At 40.0% G+C, this 21220-nt stretch overlaps 1 protein-coding gene across 2 annotated transcripts in view; it reads right to left on the reverse strand.

Annotated features, from left to right (window-relative positions):
- The window catches only part of CNTN5 (contactin 5), a 691903-nt gene that overhangs the window by 488327 nt on the left and 182356 nt on the right, over positions 1-21220 (reverse strand). The window contains exon 3 of one of the 2 annotated variants that reach the window (XM_035328319.1): positions 8483-8622. The exons of the other annotated variant lie outside the window; for it this stretch is intronic. The gene's annotated coding sequence lies outside the window, so the exon portion shown is untranslated. The remainder of the gene's footprint in view (positions 1-8482; positions 8623-21220) is intronic. 2 annotated transcript variants of the gene reach the window in all.

The following is a 21220-nucleotide window of genomic DNA, read 5'->3' on the forward strand; positions in this document are numbered from 1 at the left end:
AAAAAAAAAAAAAAAAAAAAAAGAGTAGGAGTTATACAAGATCCTGATTTTTAAGAAATTGGATGCACCCTTTGGATGTTTGTATCTGAAGGCCAAATTCTATTTTGGTAATCAGTGAAAGTCTAACTCATGCTACTTTAAATTAAATAAAAAGTGGCCTCTAAACAGAAAAAAAAAAAAAAAAAAAAAAAAAAAAAGATAATTTCAATCATGTTTCTGAATGTTGTCTCATGAAGTTAAAGAAAGTCTTATTTCACACTTCTCTGAGAATTTCTGTATGTAAAATAGTGTTAAAATAAAAAATAATAATATAAAAAAAAGGTGGTAACCAACTGGAGGGAGGCCACCAAGACTGTGGGGCCTGGAGCACTTTTCTTGTGAAGCAGGAAGAGCTGGACTTGCTCAGTCTCAAGCAGAGACAGCTTGAAGGGTCCCAACAGCACACCCCCAGTGCCTACAGGGATGTCAATGAGGAGATGGAGCTGGGTTTGTCATGTCAGCGCAGGTTGGTTTTAATGTGAACACTATGAATCTATGAACTTTGCTTCTACATGTAGCCACTTATTTTTTCCTGGCAGTTACCTACTTTCTTTCATGGGATACAAAATCAAGACACATCAGTAACAAGTGATTTTACAGTTGTACAATCAATAATACTGAAGCCTATAACTGCAGGAAACTCCCTCCTCCCCCTCTCCCCTCTATAAAAAGACAGGAAAACCAAGGTAAGAGACAATGATGTGTGACTGCTACATTCATTAACATTAACTAACAAGACTGTTGATTTCTAAAATTTCTTGTGTCTGGTGGCCATGACAAACCTGATAAGATATTACTTGCAAAATGTCATTAAATAGTTTGCAGCTCAGTTCTATCAGTATCAAATGTTAAAGCAATAACAATATGCATATGAATTTGAAAGAATTAATTATATAAATTCTTTGGAAATCCCACTGCATATGTTATTAAAAGGCTGAAAATAGATTTCATTCTAAGGACTTAGGAAAAATACTCCTGCTATAACCAATAAATACTAATTACTAGTATAATGATAAAAAATAATACTGAGCTTTAGTTCTCCTCATCTTGTCAAAACAGTAGGAATTATTTCCCCCCTTGAAACTGCTGATGAAAAAGTGGTGCTGCAAGTGGCTTACATGCTCAACACAAGCTTGAATATCAGTCCTAAGACAGAAAACAAAAAGGTATAAATGGAAAATTGAAATGAATCATTGGTGCATAGTAAGCTTTGGTAACTCTCTTAACATGAAATTTGCATTGATATGGAACAAGTATGATGTACACTGCATTTCTATAGGAAATAAAATGAAGTTTAGATATATATCATACTTGAATATTTCACATATTTATTCACATATATGTACCTGAAATATACATATGATATACATATACATAATGATACATATATATCTTTAAAAAATCCAGGTTTAGGACTCAGTATGAATAAATTAACATTTAAAATTTTAGATCCCTCTAACTCTTCAAAATTAAGTAGGAGTAATATTCAAGACCAAGCTATCTCAAAAGCAGAACTACCAGGAAGATATTTTTCCACAAAATTATTTTGTTCTGATTGGAATGGAGAAACACTTTATATTGAAGTAGCTAATGGGAAGATCCATTATTTCTATATATTTAATTAAACATTAATAAATATTTTTCATGTAAAATTGTGTTATTTCAAGTTTCCTGGTTATCAGAAAATTACTTTGGAGATTCAGATACAGAAAACTGGGGCAAAACGTAAAATCATCAGTGTCCTAGACTGAATGTGACCATATGCATAGGCAGAAAAACTTTCTCACTTTAGTTAGAGTGGATATCTTTAACTGTCTACATGCTGTAAAAACAAACTCGTCAGACTGGCGAAACTATCCCTATGGAACATGAATTGGCAGGAGGCCAGATTCTGCAAGGAAAACTTAGAACAAGTTGTCATAGCAGCAATCCAAATCAAAGGATCAATTTTCAGAATAATAGAATCATTACTTAACACATGAAGTGCTCAATAATGGAATGTATTATTTTATTTGTTCTGAATACATTACAGTAACCATTAGAAGTGAATTAGTAAACACTTTTTTTTCACCCATAGTTTTGGGTGAGTAGAATTTCTGGCATCTACCCAAACAGGTCACCACGAACAGGATAATGTGGCAATCTGTTATCATTAGCTCTGCTGGAAAGGTTCTGAAGACACTAGAAAGAATTAAATGACCTGGAAAACTCAGTCTATGAGAAAGTCTATTGTACTCATCTCCGTTATATCCACCTCTATGCATCACTGGAACAGTGGAACAACATGATTTGCAGTTGTGGCAAAGATAAAGGTCATTTTTTTTCTGTTTTTATTTTATCTAGCACAAGCCATTTAAGGTTTGTTAAATTCCACACATACAGAAATGACTAATTAATGTGAGATCCTTCCACCCACTCGGTATGTTAATCTACTGAAATCTTAACATTTGGGAGATAATGTAGAGATGTATTTTTGCAAATCACTAATACTTTTGTTCCTGTCCATCACTATTATAACTGCCAGAATTTCAGATTGTCTAAATAACAATATATGACAAATATTTACGGTCTATTTTAGCAACTGTTTTCTACTAACGAAAGCTTTTTTTTTTTTTTTTTTTTTTTTTTTTTTTTTTAAGTAAATCTTGAAAGAAAGAGCAGTTCTAAAAAGATCTACTAAATGTAATCACTATGCCCAGGTCCACATGGTAAAGATAGATATAATAAAAGGACTGACGTAGCCTATTCAAATATATGCACTGGAAAGATTTATTTATGCAAGCTTTGCTGCTGTTGTTCTACATTTATATGAGTGATTAACTTAAAATGAAGAACCAAACTTTGATGTGCACCAGCTATTCTAACATAGTTGTGCACGTAATCTTTATTCCTGCCAAATTCAGCTGCAGATAAATCTATAAATAATAAAGAACAGAAACAGGGCAAAAACCTGTAGAACCATAGAGAATAATTGAATGGCTTGGGTTGGAAGGGACATTAAAGATCATCTGACTCAACTCCCCCTGCCATAGGCAGGGATGCCACCCAGTAGATCAGGTTGGCAAAGGCCCCATCCACCCTGGCCTTGAACACCTTCAGGAATGGGGCATCCACAACTTCTCTGGGCAACCTGTTCCAGGGCCTCACCACCCTCTGAGTGAAGAATTTCCTCCTAACTTTTAATCATCTAAATCTGTCCTCTTTTAGTTTAAGACCACTCCCCCTTGCTCTAACATTATCTACCCGAGTAAAGAGTCCTCCGTCCTTTTTATAAGACTCCTTTAAGTACTGAAAGGCTACAATGAGGTCTCCCTAGAGCCTTCTCATCTCCAGGCTCAACATCCCCAGCTCCCTCAGCCTTTCTGCACAGGAGAAGTGCTCCAGCCCTCTGATCATCTTTGTAGCCCTCCTCTGGACTCACTCTAACAGGTCCACATCTTTCTTGTGCTAGGGGCCCCAAACCTGGATGCAGCACTCCAAGTGAGGCCTCACCAGGGCAGTGTAGAGGGGCACAATCACCTCCTTTGACCAGCTGGTGACATCTCTGTTGATGCAGCCCAGGTCACAGCTGGCCTTCTGGGCTGCAAGCATACATTGCTGTCTCATGTTGAGCCTTTCATCCACCAGAACTCCAAAGTCCTTCTCTGCAGTGCTGTTCTCAATGTGTTCTTCTCCCAGTCTGTACTCCTGTCTGGGATTGCCCCAACCCCAGTGGGGCAGTTAAGGTCATATTCTTCACCAGTAAATAAACAGCTCACACTTGAGCACAAAATTGTTCCAAATCATCCTTCTTTATAGAAATGGAACAAAATACAGAATGATTTGTGTATCACGGGCAATGTTCGATTATTTTTGTCCTATTTTTGACTGGGGTAGAGTTAATTTTTTCCTAGTAGCTTATATGGCACTGTGTTTTGGATTTAGGATCAAAATAATGTTGATTATACACTTATGCTCTAGTTGTTACTGAGCAGTACTTACACTAAGTACTAAGGACTTTTCAGCTTCCTGTGCTGCCCTGCAAACAAGGAAGCTAGGGGTGCACAAGGAGCTGTGAGGGGACAGAACCAGGACAGCTAACCCTAACTGTCAAATATCCAAAGATGTATTCCATACCTTATTCCATACCTTATGAATTGTTCATGCTGAACAATAAAAGCATGGAGAGTTGGCTGGGGTGGGGGGGGAGGGGACACCTGAATCATTGGTCAGCTGGTGGTGAGCCATTATATTACATATCTTTTTTAAAAAAATACATTTTTTTTCCATTTTTCTTTCATCTTTTTTTTTTCCTTTTTTTTTTTTTTTTTTTTTTTTTCTTATTAAACTGTCCTTATCTCAACCCATGAGTTCTTGCACTTTTCTTTTCAATTTTTTCCCCCATTACATTGAGGGAGTGGAGTGAGTAAATGGCTGTGTGGTGTTTAGCTGTCTGGTGTGGTGTTTAGCTGTCTGCCAGGTTAAACCACAACATATTTTTACATAAGAAATGTTATAAGTGAACAATTAAAAATAACGTTCATTAGGAATTTTTCAGGATACTGCAAGGAGGAAGAAAAGCAGTAAGCAGGATTGCAACCCTGGACTTAAGAGGAAAATCTTTGGCTTTTCAGGGACTGATTTGGAGGAAACCCCATGGGTTAGGGCACTGGAAGGAAGGGTGGTCCAAGAGAACTGGTTAATATTCAAGCATCACTTCCTCCAAGCCCAAGATGGATGGATCCCTAAGAATAAGAAGTCAAGCAAAGGGGGTAGGAGACTTGCATAGATGAGCAAGGAGCTCCCGGCAAAACTAAACCAGAAGAAGGAAGTATATATATGGAATGTGGAAAAAATATATAGATTATAGATCCAGGAACACTTTCAGAGTATCTTGGGATGCCACAAGGGAGGTACTCATTTGGAATTAAATCTTGCAAAGGACAACAATGAGGGCTTCTTCAAACACATCAGCAGCAAAAAGAAGACTAGGGAAAATGCGGGCCTGCTGCTCTATGGCATGGGTGCCCTTGTGACAAAGGATAAAGAGAAGGCAGAGGTACTGAATGCCTTTTATGCTTCAGTCTTTACTGCTAAGGCCAGACCTGAGGAATCCCAGACCTTGGAGATTTGAGAGAAAGTCTGGAGAAAGGAAGACTTTCCCTGGGTTGAGGAGGATTGGGTTAGAGATCATTTAGGCAAATGTGACACTCACAAATCCGTAGGCCTAAATGGGATTCTTCCATGAGTGCTGAGGGAGCTGGAAGTTATTGCCTAGACATTCTCCATAATTTTTGAAATGTCATGCAGAATGGGGGAGATGTCCAAGGACTGGAAGAAAGCCTCTGTCCCTCCGGTCTTCAAAAAGGGCAAGAAGGAGGAACCAGGAAACTACAGGCCAGTCAGCCTCACTTTCATCCCTGGAAACGTGTTGGAACAGCTCATCCTGGGCATCATCTATCTATAAGCATATGAAGGAAAAGAAAGTGAGCAGGAGTAGTCAGCATGGATTCACCAAGGTGAAATCATGCTTAACCAACCTGATAGCCTTCTATGGTGGAATGACTGTCTGAGTAGATGGGGGGAGAGCAGTGGATGTTGTCTACCTTGACATCAGCAAGACTTTTGACACTGTCTCCCAGAACATCCTCAGACGTAAGCTCAGGAAGTGTGGGTTAGATGAGTGGACACTGAGGTGGGCTGAGAATTGGCTGGATGGCAGGACTCAGAGTGTTGCGAGAGTGGCCAAGCAGCAGTCTGGTTAAAGGGTGTCCCCCAGGGGTCAGTACTGGGTCCAGTCTTGCTCAACACTCATCAGTGACCTGGATGAAGAGACAGTGCACTCCCAGCAAGCTTGATGATGACACAAAACTGGGGGGGGGGGGGGGGGGGGGGGGACTGATACACCAGAAGACTGTGCTGCCATTCAGAGAGACAGGCTGGAGAGCTGGGCTAAGATGAACCTCATGATGCTCAAGAAAGGCAACTGCAGGTTCCTGCACCTAGGGAGAAATAGCACCATGAACTTGTATGGGTTGGGGGCTGACCTGCTGGAAAGCAGCTCTGTGAAGAAGGATCTGGGACTCCTGGCAGACAGCAAGTTAATCATGAGCGAGCAATGTGCCTTTGTGGCCAAGAAGGCCAATGGCATCCTGGGATGCATTAAGAAGAGTGTTGCCAGCAAGTCAAGTAAGGTCATCCTCCCACTCAGTTCAGCCCTGGTGAGGCCACATTTGGATAACGTGTCCTGTTCTGGGCTCCCTAGTACAAGAGAGACATGGAGCTCCTGAAGAGAGTCCAGTGGAGGGCTACAAAGAAGATTAGAGAACTGGAGCATCTCTCTTATGAGGAAAGACTGAGAGCTGGGCCTGTTTAGCCTGGAGAGAAGTCTGAGAATGGAATCTTGTCAATATATACAGATATATTAAGGGTAAATGTCAAGACGATGGGGCTGGACTCTTTTTGGTGGTGCCCAGTGATAGAAGCAAAGGACAGATACTGAAACACAGAAAGATCCAGATGAATATGAGGAAGAAAACTTCTTTAATGTGAGCCTGTCAGAGCACTGGAACAGGTTACCCAGAGAGGCTGTGAAGTCTCCTTCTCTGGAGATATTCAAAACCCGCCTGGATGACATCCTGCGCAATGTGCTCTAGGTGATCCTGCTTGGCAGGGGGGTTAGACTAGATGATCTTTGGATGTCCATTCCAACCTCAACCTTTCTGTGTTTCTGTGAACAAATTACATGGCTTTAAGAAAGAGTCACAAGACTCAGAGTAAAAGAGCATGAAGTTAAAATCATGCACAAAGGCTGGCAGGCCAGAAGTTGGTTCAGTCACCAGTTATTATAGATTTATGTAGAATGAATATCTAGAAAAATGATCTTTGAGTATTTGTCAAAGTTGGACTGTCGAAAGACTTTAAAGACTTACAGAATTCTTACAATTTTGATAAACAGAAATCTGCAGAAAGTTAAATTCTCAAATAAAATTATATGTTAAATTTATCTCTACCATTCTTTGGACAGAAAAAGAACAGAGAATGAGTTTTCATTTATGACTCTGGAAACACTCTTCCCTCTTCTCTCCTTCTACCACCTCTTGCTCCTCAGGGACATTAATGACATCTCTTAGATGCCAGAATGTCTATTTTACATGAACTTAGAGCAACACCACTTTTTTATAGAAAGGTTATCCTTCAATAAATCTGCTACTATAATAAGGCTTGTAACAGAGAAAGCAAGTTAAAATTCACCATTCTTTCCTATACGTTTAGTGGTTGCAATAAATTCTTAAGGGCAGGAAAACGAGTTAAACTGTGTTATATTTAAAATGTCAGTATGAATCTACTCATATCAAGTTCATCAGTTCTAATTCAGTTATGTCTGGTCAGAATACACTGTCTCATTCATTACAATGGCTTCCTAGTCTTACGTTATGATTCACAGTTAGTTAGGTAGGCAGGTAAAATGCCTGACATCCAACAATTAACTATGTGCTTCCAAATATATTTGCACAGCCACACACTGCACTTTAGCAGACTCTTTATGTTGACCTACTAATAAAACATAGTTTGAGGTTGAGAATGAAGACTCAATTTAAAAATTAATTAGAGGTGTTCGGAATTACATAGTCATGTCATTCAACTATTGTACGATGAAGCACACCCGTTAACAGAAAACCATGTATAGCAGATGTATTCATGATAAATTTAAACTGAATATCCATCATTCATCTTAAAAATTGAATATCAGATACAAAAGAATAATACTTACAGTTGCTACACTGCACCAGTTTGTGTCACAATGGGCTCTTAACGAGCAGACCACTTTTCACCTTCACCTGTATCATTAGTATACATTTGTATTCATTTGAATATGATAATAAAACATTCAATGAGTTACATAAGCCACTTAAGATTATTTAGGAACAAACTTTGACTGCTTAACCAGGTGCATTAGCTTTGATCTTTAATTTTACTTTCATGAGAACTTGACTGTGAATTCAGACTCCTGTAATAAACCCACCATATTCTAGAATGAGACCAAATCACACTGAAATACCTGGGAGGTTAGAAGTGCAATATAGACATAGTGTCTAATTCTTGTTTCCAGAGTTTTCCAGAATCAATCAGATACTATTAAAAATGAGTCGAAAACTATTTCTAAGAAGTTATTCAGCACACTCAGGTCCCAAGTATACCACAGTGATTATTTTAAAACATTTACAAGGGGTAGCGAACACTTTTAAGACAGTACCTTTTACAAACCCATGGTGGTTACTAACAGTAACATCCAGAAAACTGGATCTCTCTTTTTATACATCTATGTTATATTGGCAAGGTTATTCAAGCTGAATTGTTAGCAGAAGATTCAATGTTTGATCTCAATTTTATAAACTAATAAATGCAAGCACTAAATTTCATAAACATATTCCCAAAATAGTTTGGTTTAAATATCCACTACCTCAGCTCTCCTACTGGCTATCCAGATGTTGTCCTTCAAATAAGAGATGATCTCCAGAAAATTGTTCTTGTATGTTTGAAATCTGATGATGCTCAGGAGTAGAACTGAATCAAAAAGTGTTAGGACTCCTTTTCAGTAATCTGTGGAACATAAATATATATAAATATTAGCTACCTATATGTGTAGACCCATATTTGGACCCTTAAATCACTCAGTCCCTCTTGTATTTGGAGATCTATTTCTTTAACGCTCATGTTTCACTCTCTGTGTGTTGCATGACATGGCAGCATTGGTTGGCTATATGAACTAAATCTGAGACACATTTATTGTTTCTGAATGGCTACAGGATATGCAAATGCTTTGTTATATGCTGTTATGAAAAAAGATACTGTTTCTCCAGCCTTCTCTTCCCTTCCTCAAAAAAGAAACAGTAACAAAGAGTTGCTACCATATAAGGAAATGATAGTACTGAGAAGAATGAAAAAAGAAAAGTTTCAAGTCTACGCTAATTTGCCTGTTAAGCTCAGTTAAGTTTAATAATCTTTGTTGTTTGAATTTTAAACTACTTCACGTACATTTTTCTAATGATGATTTTCCGTATTATTTTAATAATAAAAAGTGGCCTTTTGCAGATAACATACAATTAAAATAGTCATTGATTACTTTGTTTTCAAATGAGTCATTTGAAATGATACTACAGGTATATGTCACAATTCAGTTTATCCCCCTAAAAACAAACAAACAAACCAGCATAAGACTTCCTTAAGCTAATTATTATTTGAATCAGATTTTTGTACTCAGACAGCCATTCTTTCAGTTAAATTGGCAACATTGGAGAGAACACAAAACTTTTAGTAAATTTGTACAATTGCTAGCATCTTCAACTACAGAAGAAAATGAAAAAAAAAAAAAAAAAAAAAAAACACTGTTGTGACAGTATGTGAGCTTCTGGGTTAACTAACTTTCACATGAAGGCTGAACACTTTTTTAAAAAAAAAAAAAAAAATTAGGTTTCTTGTGCCTAACCTGATTTATGTACTCAGTTGCTTCTTCTCTTGACTTTCTCAGTATTTTAGCCTGATCAAAGAAATCACAGAATGTCTTCCTGTTCCAAGTTATTCTTTACATAAGTTATTTTCCTGGGAATCACTCAGCACCTGGGAACTATGTCTATTAAATAATTTTAGGTCTAATCATAAATACATACATACATTCATACAAACATAACCAGTTACCTGTCTTTGTCAGAGCTGTTTATGTTATTGTTAGGGAATACATTATACGCCTGAAGTTCTGTCAAAGGCTTCGTGGTAGAACTAACTACCAATTTCATAGATAATGCACTTGAGTATCATGAAAAAATTCCTCAATGTATTGTCATTGAAGTCTGAATTGAAATATTTACCTAGGCACTGAATTCAGGGACTGAACAGTAGTTCTGAGTTGTATTGAATATTTCAAAAGGGGAAAAAAGGAGAAAAAAAAAAAAAAAAAAGTACAAGAGAGAAAATCTGACGCTTTTCTCATTAACTTTTTGTAGACCAGACTAGTGGATAATTTGCCTAAGTGATATTACTGCTGAATCCCATACTGCTTGAAAGATTCAAAGGTATGTCTACAGTCCAATAACCAATTAGATTTGTGAGGTAGTAGGAGGGCAGACTGCTCACTCTTCTGTGAGGCTTAGCACATAGAAAAGAGTCAAGTTTTATAAAGATTATGAAGAGGAAGTTTAAGTGATGAAGCCACCATGTGGGAAGAGAGAGAATTATATCTCACTTCCAACTCCCCTACAGTATTTTTATGTTTTTAAACATTGCACCATAAAAAGTAAATCCAGATGAAAGATGCACTTGAAAACCAGTGAAGAATTAGCAAGTTGTGAGCATGCTAGCCAACATATAAAAATGTCCCTATGAGTTTTACTTGCAAAGGAAGAAATCATTGAGTCCTAGTGGAGGACTCAAGATATTGAGAACTAGCCATACTCCTGACTGAAGCTAACCTTTGCATTCAGGTGGTGTTGGAAAATTGCACTTAACAACATAAAAGGGGTAGATATGAGGAGAGTATGCATGACAGTTTCAACTTACTCCTTCTAATAGTGTTCTTTCCTTTTTTTTTTTTTTTTTTGTAATAAGAGGAACTGTGATAATACAAATTCTTCAAGGACACAAAATTTTAATTACACAATAATAATAATAATAATAATAAATATTGACTTTACACATTAGGCATATTTTTTTTTTTCCATGAAAATATCTTAAGCATAACAATTCCTCTCCTTCACAGCACATTTTGGAATTAATTCCTAGATGTTATTAAGCTGATCACTCATTTTCCTGGAGGTTTTACAGCCACACCTGGGGAAGGAAAACACTGCCCTTAAGAATCACATTATCCCATGGTGTTTTATATATTTTATATATATAAATGTATTCGTGTATTTATTTATTTATTTATTTTTGGTAGTGGAATGTAGAAGCAAAGACAGAAATTCTCTGATGAAATAATGACAAATCTCTTGTTTTGGGTACAATAATCACTTATATTTTCTATTTTCTTGAGTTTCTTTCTCTTACATAAATTACACAGGTATATATATCCAAGATCTCTGTGTGTATGTGTATCATTGCTGTATGCTCATGCATAGTTTTATTTCTAGATATTAGCATTTTTCATTTTTAGACTGATTTAACCTGAAAGAACAGAAATAATTCAGCTGTTTTGCTTTTATAATGATAATAAATCTTTGTGTAGTATTTTTGGCTTTGAACTGAATGACACAAAAATCATTGTGCAAAAAAGGTTATACAGTGTCATGGAAGTACAATGCATTAAAAGAAAAGGAAAATGACCACAATTTACTCTAACTTCTTATTAGATATAAACATCTGCAGATCACTGAATTCCACAGAAGGTGGGCTGGCCATCAGGTTTCAGTAACTGGAAGAAACAGTAAATCACAGCTTTTACTTTTACAGCCCATTACACCCAAAGGTCTCAAACTTTTATTTGGCTATTTGCAATCCTTAGAGTACTCCAGCTGTAGAGTTTTATATTTTTCCACATTCTGTGACTAATAGATGCTATAATATAGACTGAACAGGAAATTAGAGTAGAAGAGAGGTGTAAAATCAGTACCCACAAAAAGGTTATGCAGGAAGGCTATGAAGAATAGCTCACTGTTGGGCTATGCAGTCTAGCAGTGATCCTCAGACAAAACAGATTACATGCCCATTAATGACCACTTAAGAATCTGAATTTTTATATGTTACAAAGGGGAACCAGCAATAAAGTCACTAAATATTGTGGAAGGGAAAGGTAGGAGAGGAAAATGTAGAGGTAACAGATCTGGGGAGACATTTGATTAAGACCTGCTGTAGTTAGCTAGAACAAAATTAGCTTAAGAAACATACAGTTCATTCTCCCACTTTTTACTTCTTACAGGAAACTGATTCCCTTTCAACGTTTCATTCCATGTAGAATCACAATACCTTTCATTTTTCCTTGGCACATTCTGGTAACTGACTTGCCCTTCAACATTTATTAAACAAATCTACTGTAAATCTACTGCTTCTGATGCAGTGCTGTGCAGAAAAAAAAAAAAAAAAAAAAAAAAAAAAAAGTTATCTTTTGCTCACTTGCCTATTCAGTAATTCTACTTTGCTTCTTGAAGTGGTTAAATCAGATCTTATTCCTCCCACTTCATTTAGCCTCTTTCTATTGTGTCAAATGGGCCTGCAGATACTTGCTAATTTGAAAATGTGTCAGGCAACACCAGCTGTGTGGAAGAAAGAGGCTTCTCTAAGAAATGTAATGCTTCCCATATCATACTCGAGGAAACTCCAGGAATCATTAGACAGTCGAAGCAGGTCTCACTGAGTCTATACTACAGGTAAAAGGTACTCCTGGTTCCTGCTGCACAACTGGGCTATGCAGTGACTGGAAGGTAGGCAACACCATCCTCAGCAAACCTAGTTTCCATTGAAATCAAAGACAGCTGTGTTCTTAAATGCCATCTGGGATATCTTGTACTGTAGGTTGAATTGGAGAATATCTTAGCTCTAAAACAAAACAAAACAAAACAAAACAAAACAAAACAAAACCACACAAGCATTTCCACTGTGTATGTTTCAAGACTGCCTTTGAGTTCTTAGTGCAATATTTTCCATTTAACATCTTTCCTTCTGTTTTTTTTGCTTTCATCTATTTCTTGTACTGTACAGTCTTGAGAAGTGAAGATTAAAAGGGAATATGAGAAGAGACACAGAGGGTAGCTATACCAGGAAATCTTAATGGCAAGAAATTGCTCCTCAGGCTCCTAACCAAGTATACAGGTTGTTACAAAGACTGTCACGTTTCAGCCCAAGCATTTAAAAGAACAGATGCTTTACAACAGAGTTTCAACACTTAAAATTATATCATGAGATAGTTTTTTTTTTTTTTTTTTTTTTTTTTTTTTTTTTCCAACTCACATTATACTTTAATTTCTGCTTTCAATTTATCCATATAGGAATCAAGGATATAACACATACTTTCATCAAACTTAACAGACTATTTCTACTGACTTATTTGAAAGTGTGAAACCACTTCTGTATTTGTGTGTGGGATATTACTTTGGTAAGCTTTGGTAAGCTCAAGAAAAGCTGAGCACAATTCCAAACTTAAATGCATTAAAAAAATAATTATTTCACGTAGAAAGAAAAACTCACATCCTGCACTGGTGAGAATTTGTTATCTACAGTCACAAGCAGGCACAAAGGAATAATATATATCACATACTAAGTGGCAGGTTATGATTCTCAAAGTGATTTTTTAGCCTGCTCACTGTAGTTAAAAGACTCAATATATAGGATTTATATATATATAAATATATATATATATTTATTAAGTCTATGACTCTAAGAATTTCATTAAAATATTTGCATATTCCCTGAAATACAATAATATCAGAACTTAATTTCTTAATAACTTTTTAGTCCGGTAGCCAGAGGTAGATAGTGTTATGCAAGCCTTTTAATCACAGAATCACAGAATCACAGAATAGTCTAGATTGGAAGAAACCTCCAAGATCACCTAGTCCAACCTCTGACCTAACGCTAACAAATCCTCCACTAAACCATATCCCTAAGCTCTACATCTAAATGTCTTTTAAAGACACCTAGGGATGGTGACTCAACCACTTCACTGGGCAACCTATTCCAGTGACTAACAACCCGTTCAGTAAAGAAGTTCTTCCTAATATCTAACCTAAACCTCCCCTGGCACAACTTTAGCCCATTCCCCCTGGTCCTGTCACCAGGCACCTGGGAGAATAGACCAACCGCCACCTCACTACAGCCTCCTTTCAGGTACATGTAGAGTGCTATAAGGTTGCCCCTGAGCCTCCTCTTCTCCAGGCTAAACAGTCCCAGCTCCCTCAGCCGCTCCTCGTAAGACTTGTTCTCCAGACCCTTCACCAGCTTTGTAGTCCTTCTCTGGACTCGCTCAAGCACCTCCATGTCCTTCTTGTAGCGAGGGGCCCAAAACTGAACGCAGTACTCGAGGTGCGGCCTCACCAGAGCCGAGTACAGGGGGACAATCACTTCCCTGGACCTGCTGGCCACGCTGTTTCTTATGCAAGCCAGGATGCTGCTGGCTTTCTTGGCCGCCTGAGCACACTGCTGGCTCATATTCAGCCGACTGTCAACCAAAACTCCCAGGTCCTTCTCTGACAGGCAGCTTTCTAACCACACATCTCCCAGCCTGTAGCTCTGTTTGGGGTTGTTGTGCCCCAGGTGCAGGACCCGGCACTTGGCCTTGTTGAACTTCATACTGTTGGCCTCGGCCCATCAGTCCAGCCTATCCAGATCCTCCTGCAGAGCCTTCCTACCCTCGAGCAGATCAACACACGCACCTAACTTGGTGTCGTCTGAAAACTTGCTGAGGGCGCACTCGATCCCCTCATCCAGATCATCGATGAAGATGTTAAAGAGGACTGGTCCCAGTACCGAGCCCTGGGGGACTCCACTAGTGATCGGCCTCCAACTGGATTTGACTCCATTCACCACAACTCTCTGGGCCCGGCCATCCAGCCAGCTCTTAACCCAACAAAGTGTACGCCAGTCCAAGCCATGAGCAGCCAGTTTCCTGAGGAGAATGCTGTGGGGGATGGTGTCAAATGCCTTACTGAAGTCAAGGTAGACCACGTCCACAGCCTTTCCCTCATCCACTAAGCGTGTCACCTTGTCATAGAAGGAGATCAGGTTCGTCAAGCAGGACCTGCCCTTCGTAAACCCATGCTGACTAGGCCTGATCGCCTGCTTGCCCTGCAACTGCCACATGATGACACCCAAGATAATTTGCTCCATGAGCTTCCCTGGCACTGATGTTAAACTAACAGGCCTACAGTTCCCCGGGTCTAGCCTCCAGCCCTTCTTGTAGATGGGCGTCACGTTTGCTAGCCGCCAGTCAAGTGGGACCTCCCCCGATAGCCAGGACTGCCGATAAATGATGGAAAGCGGCTTGGCCAGCTCCTCCGCCAGTTCTCTCAGTACCCTCGGGTGGATCCCATCCGGCCCCATCGACTTGCGTACATCCAAATGCTGTAGCAGGTCACCAACCATTTCCTCGTGGATTGTGGGGGCGACATTCTGCTCCCCATCCCCTTCCACCAGCTCAGGGTACTGGGCATCCAGAGAACAACTGGTTTTGCTGTTAAAGACTGAGGCAAAGAAGGCGTTAAGCACCTCAGCTTTTCCTCATCTCTGATTACTAAGTTTCCCCCCGCATCCAGTAAAGGGTGGAGATTCTCCTTAGTCCTCCTTTTTGTGTTGATGTATTTATAAAAACATTTTTTGTTGTCCTTAACAGCAGTGGCCAGATTGAGCTCCAGATGAGCTTTGGCCTTTCTGATTTTGTCCCTGCACCGTCTCGCAGCATCTTTGTAGTCCCCCGCCATCTTTTCCAAAGATTATAAACCCTCTTTTTTCTCCTAAGCTTGAGCCACAGCTCTCTATAATATATATCAACGGGTCCATCTCTAAATTTAAAGGGTGTCTTGGTGCTCACAAGCCATGAGAATTTTGCATCTTTTTTTCAGTGTCTCCTAGATCTTAATTAAGAATGCACGACATGTAGTTTTCATTTCAGAGACCTTCTGTTTTCAGTGAAGTCATGTTACTTTGTGAAAAATGGAAGGGCAGTAACCATACTATTCTCATACTATTTTTTTTTTTTTTTTTCCAGAATGTTCTCTATTCCTTTCCTTTCAGTTCACGACAAGGGCCATAAATTCAGCATCTTCTCAAATAAAGATTTAAGCAAGAGCTCTCCTAAATACATGTTCTCTCTCTAAATATGTTTGTACTGTGTTTGGTTGGAGACTAGAAGTTCAAGAGTAGAATAAATATACATTCAGTCATAAAGATGTATTGGGTTTACATGACAAGGTTTTGGTAGCAGGAGGGCTGCAGGGGTGACTTCTGTGAGCAGAGCCCAGGTGCTGCCCCATGTCAGATCAGAGCCAGCTACAGACAGCTCCAAAAAGGCCCCACTGCTGGCCAGAGCCAAGCCATCAGCAATGCTGGGTGGGCCTCTGGGAGAGCAGATTGAAGGAAGGGGAAATCTGCTGTGCTACAGCAGCTGGGAGAGAGGGGTGAGAGCTGAGAGAGAAGCAGCCCTGCAGCCCCCAAGGGCAGTGCAGCAGGAGGGCAGGAGGTGCTCCAGGCACACAGCACAAGATCCCCTGTGGCCCGTGGAAAGGCCCCTGGTGGAGCAGGCTGTCCCCCTGCAGCCCATGGGTCCCACATGGAGCAGATCTCCACACTGCAGGTGGATGTGGCCTGGAGGAGGCTGCAGCCCATGGAGGGCCCCCACAGGAGCAGGCCCCGGGCCGGAGCTGCAGTCCGTGGAGAGGAGCCCACGCAGGAGCAGGGGGTCTGGGGGGAGATGCTGCCTGTGGGGAACCTGTGCTGGAGCAGTTTGCTCCTGGGGGATGAACCCTGTGGTATGGAGCCATGTGGGAGCAGTTCTTGAAGAGCTGCAGCCTGTGGGCAGCCCCCTCAGACTCAGTTGGGGAAGGACGGCATCCTGTGGGAGGGACCCCACAGGGAGCAGGGGCAGAGAGTGACCGTGAAGGAGCAGCAGAGACGAAGTGCCAGGGACTGACCACAGCCCCCTTTTCCCATTCCCCTGCACTGCTCGGGAGGAAGGAGGTGGAAGGGGGTGGATGGAGGTGGATTGGTTTTCATTTCTTAATGCTCTGGTGTGAGAGTAATAGGCAATAAATTACATCAATATCCCTATGCTGAGTCTGTTGTGCCTGTGACAGTAATCGGTAAGTGATCTCCCTGTCCTTCTCAATCCTTGAGCCCTTTCCATCGCATCTTCTCCCCCTGTTCCTTTGGGGAGGGGAGAGGGAGTGAGAGAGAGGTGTGGTGAAGTTTGGCTAGTCATCAGTGTGAAGCCACCAAAAAAGACCAAGTTAAACTCTTAAAAATTATAAAGAACACACATTTTGGTATAGTTAATTCTTTAAATCACCAGTTTTTATTGTATATTTATTACGTATGACAGAGACATTTCATAAGTCAGGTGCTCTTGCACAGCTGACACACATAGAAGCTTTGTGTCAGGGAACTGAAGGCTCTACCTCTCTTCCAGAACACTGAAATACAACAGACCCTAATTCAGCTGTCAGAGACAGGAATAGCAGCCTCTGTGGTAGAAAGGTGCAGTGACCTGCCCCATCACAGAATCCAAATATCCAGCTGCAGTCAAATCCTATAGGGGGTTTGGCCAACTTGTTTACTCACTGTTCCCTTGGCTTTCTGGCTTTCTGTAGCTCCTCTACCTTTGCACCATTCCACAAGTTTCAGGAATATTAGGGATGATCCCAGAATAGTCTTTCTTCCCCCCTGCATTATAGCAACAGTAATAATGGTGATTGTAACCTCTCTGTTACAGAAATGTAAATATTGGTGTATTCTGCAGGGTATCACAAGACTTGCACAGTAGAAGTAAATGTCCTTTCACCATAAGACAAAACAGAGATAAACTGGCAAAGAGAAAGGTCACCTGTGCCCATTGCCAATAGAAATCAAGATTATAAAGATAATTTCCAATAGAGTTCAGCAATGGGAGAACCCAATTGCTAAGGTGCAGGTTTTCACAGAGCAAAATTCTACAGCAGAAGCTAATTCCTAACGTCATATATGAAACTTTGGGATCACACACTCAGCTTCAAAAGAATATCTGTCTAGTGGGAAAATGTTTGTAGGTGATATAATACTTGGCTTCTGTTTCCTGATTCTCTATCAGAAGCAGAGAAGCCAATGGAAGGTGAATAACATCACTCTGTGAATTTCAGTTTGAGATTTTTTACTCTCCCAAGTTATATCTAATAGTATAACTTTGCTACTGAGTTTAGTCTTTTTTTTTTTTTCTTGCATATTGTCTTGTCAGAGTCTAATGTTCCCTAACTGTACTGTCATGCAACTACATTTGCTCCAACACAGTCACTCCAAACATAGTCACATTGATCAGAAAAGGAAACTCTGAGCGAGTTTGTTGACTGCTATCAAACTTCACTCCAACTGGATCTTCACGTTCACAGACAAGTCCATATTGCTGCACCTTGCTACCAGAGATGTTGTTTCTCCTGGCACTGCTACTGCTGTCACTGTCAGTAAAATAATAGCTTTTGGAAACCACCGCACTGTCATTGCTGGTTGCCAATGCAAGTAATCATCTCATGAACTCCTCTGAGCTCAACTGCTGTTACATCTGTTTGCTTGGATTCTTTTTAATTGTGGCAAAGTACTTACTTTCAAGTCTAATTAACACGATGATTTCTTTCACCTTTGTAACTACAGATGATTTTTCACAGATGTATGTCATTTTTCTAGGAGGAGAGATAGGATTATAACTAATTCATTTTTGTTGTTGTTTTGACTCATAAGGTACTCAACAGTGTGGATCAGTGTGCAGTGAAGACTGGCTGAAGCTTGTTTATCAGAAGTCCTGGAGAACAGCCACAGTCTAACAAACTGAGTGTAAGTTTCAGATGGGTATTTCCATCTGTTCTTATTTGTAATATTTCCAGAATGTGTAACTTAATAATACTAATATGATGGAGTAAATGTCTTGTTCTATAACACAAGAAATCATGAACATTTTTACAAACATTTGCAATCAACAGACCTTGTGAGTGCTATTATTTTCTATTTGCAGATAGGGAAATTAAGGAACAGTACTTTTTAAGACAACATTAAAACCATACATGCTTGAAATCACCTGGGGTGATGTTGACTTTGAAACACTTTAATGGTATCCTGATTTTTGAGTACGTCAAGTACCTGTAGCTCTTACTGCCTTTAACTGCTGTTCTCTGTGTTGAGCACCTCTCAGAACAAAACTCTGTGGTAGGCAACAAAATGAAGACACCCAAACTTTGTGCAGCTGCTTGTACATTTGGACCTCCTAAGTGATTGGAGCAAAGTCAAACAGTGAGTCACTGTCTAAACAGTAAAATAAATAAAGTCTTCTGCTTGTCACTGCAGTTTACTCTGGGAACATGCAGCTTCTCAGATAGCAGAGTTCCTTCAATTAGAGAAGCTGCAATCTATTAAAGCTGCAAGGAAAATAGCATTACTTAGTATGTCACTACAAGAGAACAGGTAATGCAGGAATAAAGATCAGACAATACACAGTGCTTGTAACTAACAAACAGCAAGGCCAAACATAACTGAAGGGTCTTCTGAGAAGTAGCATTTTAACTGCAGAGGTAAGGGAGTTCAGCTGGTAAAAAGTAGCCACTGTGGCTTTGCTGTCATTCACAGCACTTTTTCCTCAAGCCATGGTATGAATAAAGTACACTGGGAACTGACACATAGATGCCACAGTTCTGTTAATGTTAAATATAGGTGGAATAAATGAGATAAAACTCAGAGACATGTTAGGGACAGACAACTAAAAATTTAAGGAAGACCAGGAGAATACATTTCCATGTTTATTAAGTGGAGGCTTGGGAGGCAGATACATGCTTTAAATGTTTTAAGCATAGTAAAATTCCTTGCTAAAAATACCATTTTAGTGAAAGTCACGCTGAAATTGTGATAGACAAAATGTGCTGTTTTGGAACAGATCCCAGGTTTAAAACTACTGAAGGATGAATACCAAAGACATTCATTATCGTAAAAAATGTTACTGCAACACACATGATTGCACCAAGACTAATCCCACATAGGTTGTAGATAGGGCAACTGTCTGTCTCAGAAAGCATGGAGAACAACTACCTCGTAAAAAGGTGTCTCCAGCTCATGTTGTGACGCAAGTACAAATTATATTTGTAACATTAATTGGTTAACAAAACAGAAACCATAAAGGAAAGTACATACTGGTCCACCAAACCTCCATTCCAAGGTGATGGAGCAGCTAATTCTAGAAAACATTTCCAGACACATAAACAACTAGAGAATCATTAGGAAAAGTCAGCTGAGATTCACCAAGGGGAAGTCATGCTTGACCAAACTGATGTTTCTTCAAGTTCTACAATGAAATAGTTGGCCAGGCAGATGAGAGGAGAGCATGAGACGAGGGTATCTACTTGGACTTCACTAAGGCCTTTGACACAGTCTCCAAGAAGATACCCACAGACTAGCTGTTGATGTATGGACTGGATGAGCAGACAGTGAGGTGAACTGAAAACTGGCTGAGTAGCCAGGCCCAGAAAGTGGTGATCAATGGCACCAAGTCAGGCTGGAGGCCAGTAACTAGCAGTGTACCCCAAGGGTTAATACTGGGTCCCGCCCTGTTCAACACCTTCATTAATGATTTGGGTGATGGGGAAGAGTAAGTTTGCAGATGACACAAAACTTGAAAGAGTGGCTGATACAGCAGAGGGTCTTGCTGTGATCTAGGGGGACCCAGAGAGGCAGAAGAAATAGGTTGAAGTTCAACAAAAGTACAAAGTCCTGCACCTAGGGAGAACAACCCCAGGGACCAGTACATGCCAGGGACCATGCAGGTGGTCCTGGGTGGACCACCGGTTTGGCAGAGTTTTCAAATTGAATCTAAGCCAGTTACGTGTCCTTGCTGCTAAGAAGGCTAATGGTATCCTGGGCTGCAGCAGGTCAAGGAAGGTGATTCTTCCCCTCTACTCACCTGTTGGTTAGGCTCTACCTCGAACACTGTGTCTGGGCTCCCCAGTACAAGAGCGACATGGACATGCTGAAGAGTCCAATGAGTGGCCATGAAGACAATGAAGATACTGGAACACCTCTTCTAGTAGGAGAGGCTGAGAAAGCTAGGGCTGTTCAGATTGGAGAAGAGGAGGCTTGGGGGGGGGGGGAGGGGGGAGAGGGGTTGGAAAGGAAAAGGGGGGAGAGTGAGGGGGTGATCTCATCAGTGTCTATAAATACCTGAAGGGAGGGTGCAAAGAGGCTGGAGCCAGGCTCTTTTCATTGGTGTCCAGTGACAGGACAAAAGGCAATAGAAACAAACTGGAACACATGAGGTTTTGTCTGAATATCAGGATACATTTATTTACTATGAGGGTGACTAAGCATTCACACAGGTTGCCCAGAGAAGTTGTGGAGTGCCAGTGCAAGGTGCTCTGGGTGTTCCCTTCCAACCTCTACCATTCTGTGATGATATGATTATTTATTTGGAAATAGCTCATTCTTTATTGTTTTCTCCAAATCTATACATTCACAAAATCACAAAATCATAGAATCATTGAAAATCCTGAGTGTG

Source organism: Oxyura jamaicensis, chromosome 1, assembly GCF_011077185.1.
Source record: "Oxyura jamaicensis isolate SHBP4307 breed ruddy duck chromosome 1, BPBGC_Ojam_1.0, whole genome shotgun sequence".
Lineage (NCBI taxonomy): Eukaryota > Metazoa > Chordata > Aves > Anseriformes > Anatidae > Oxyura > Oxyura jamaicensis.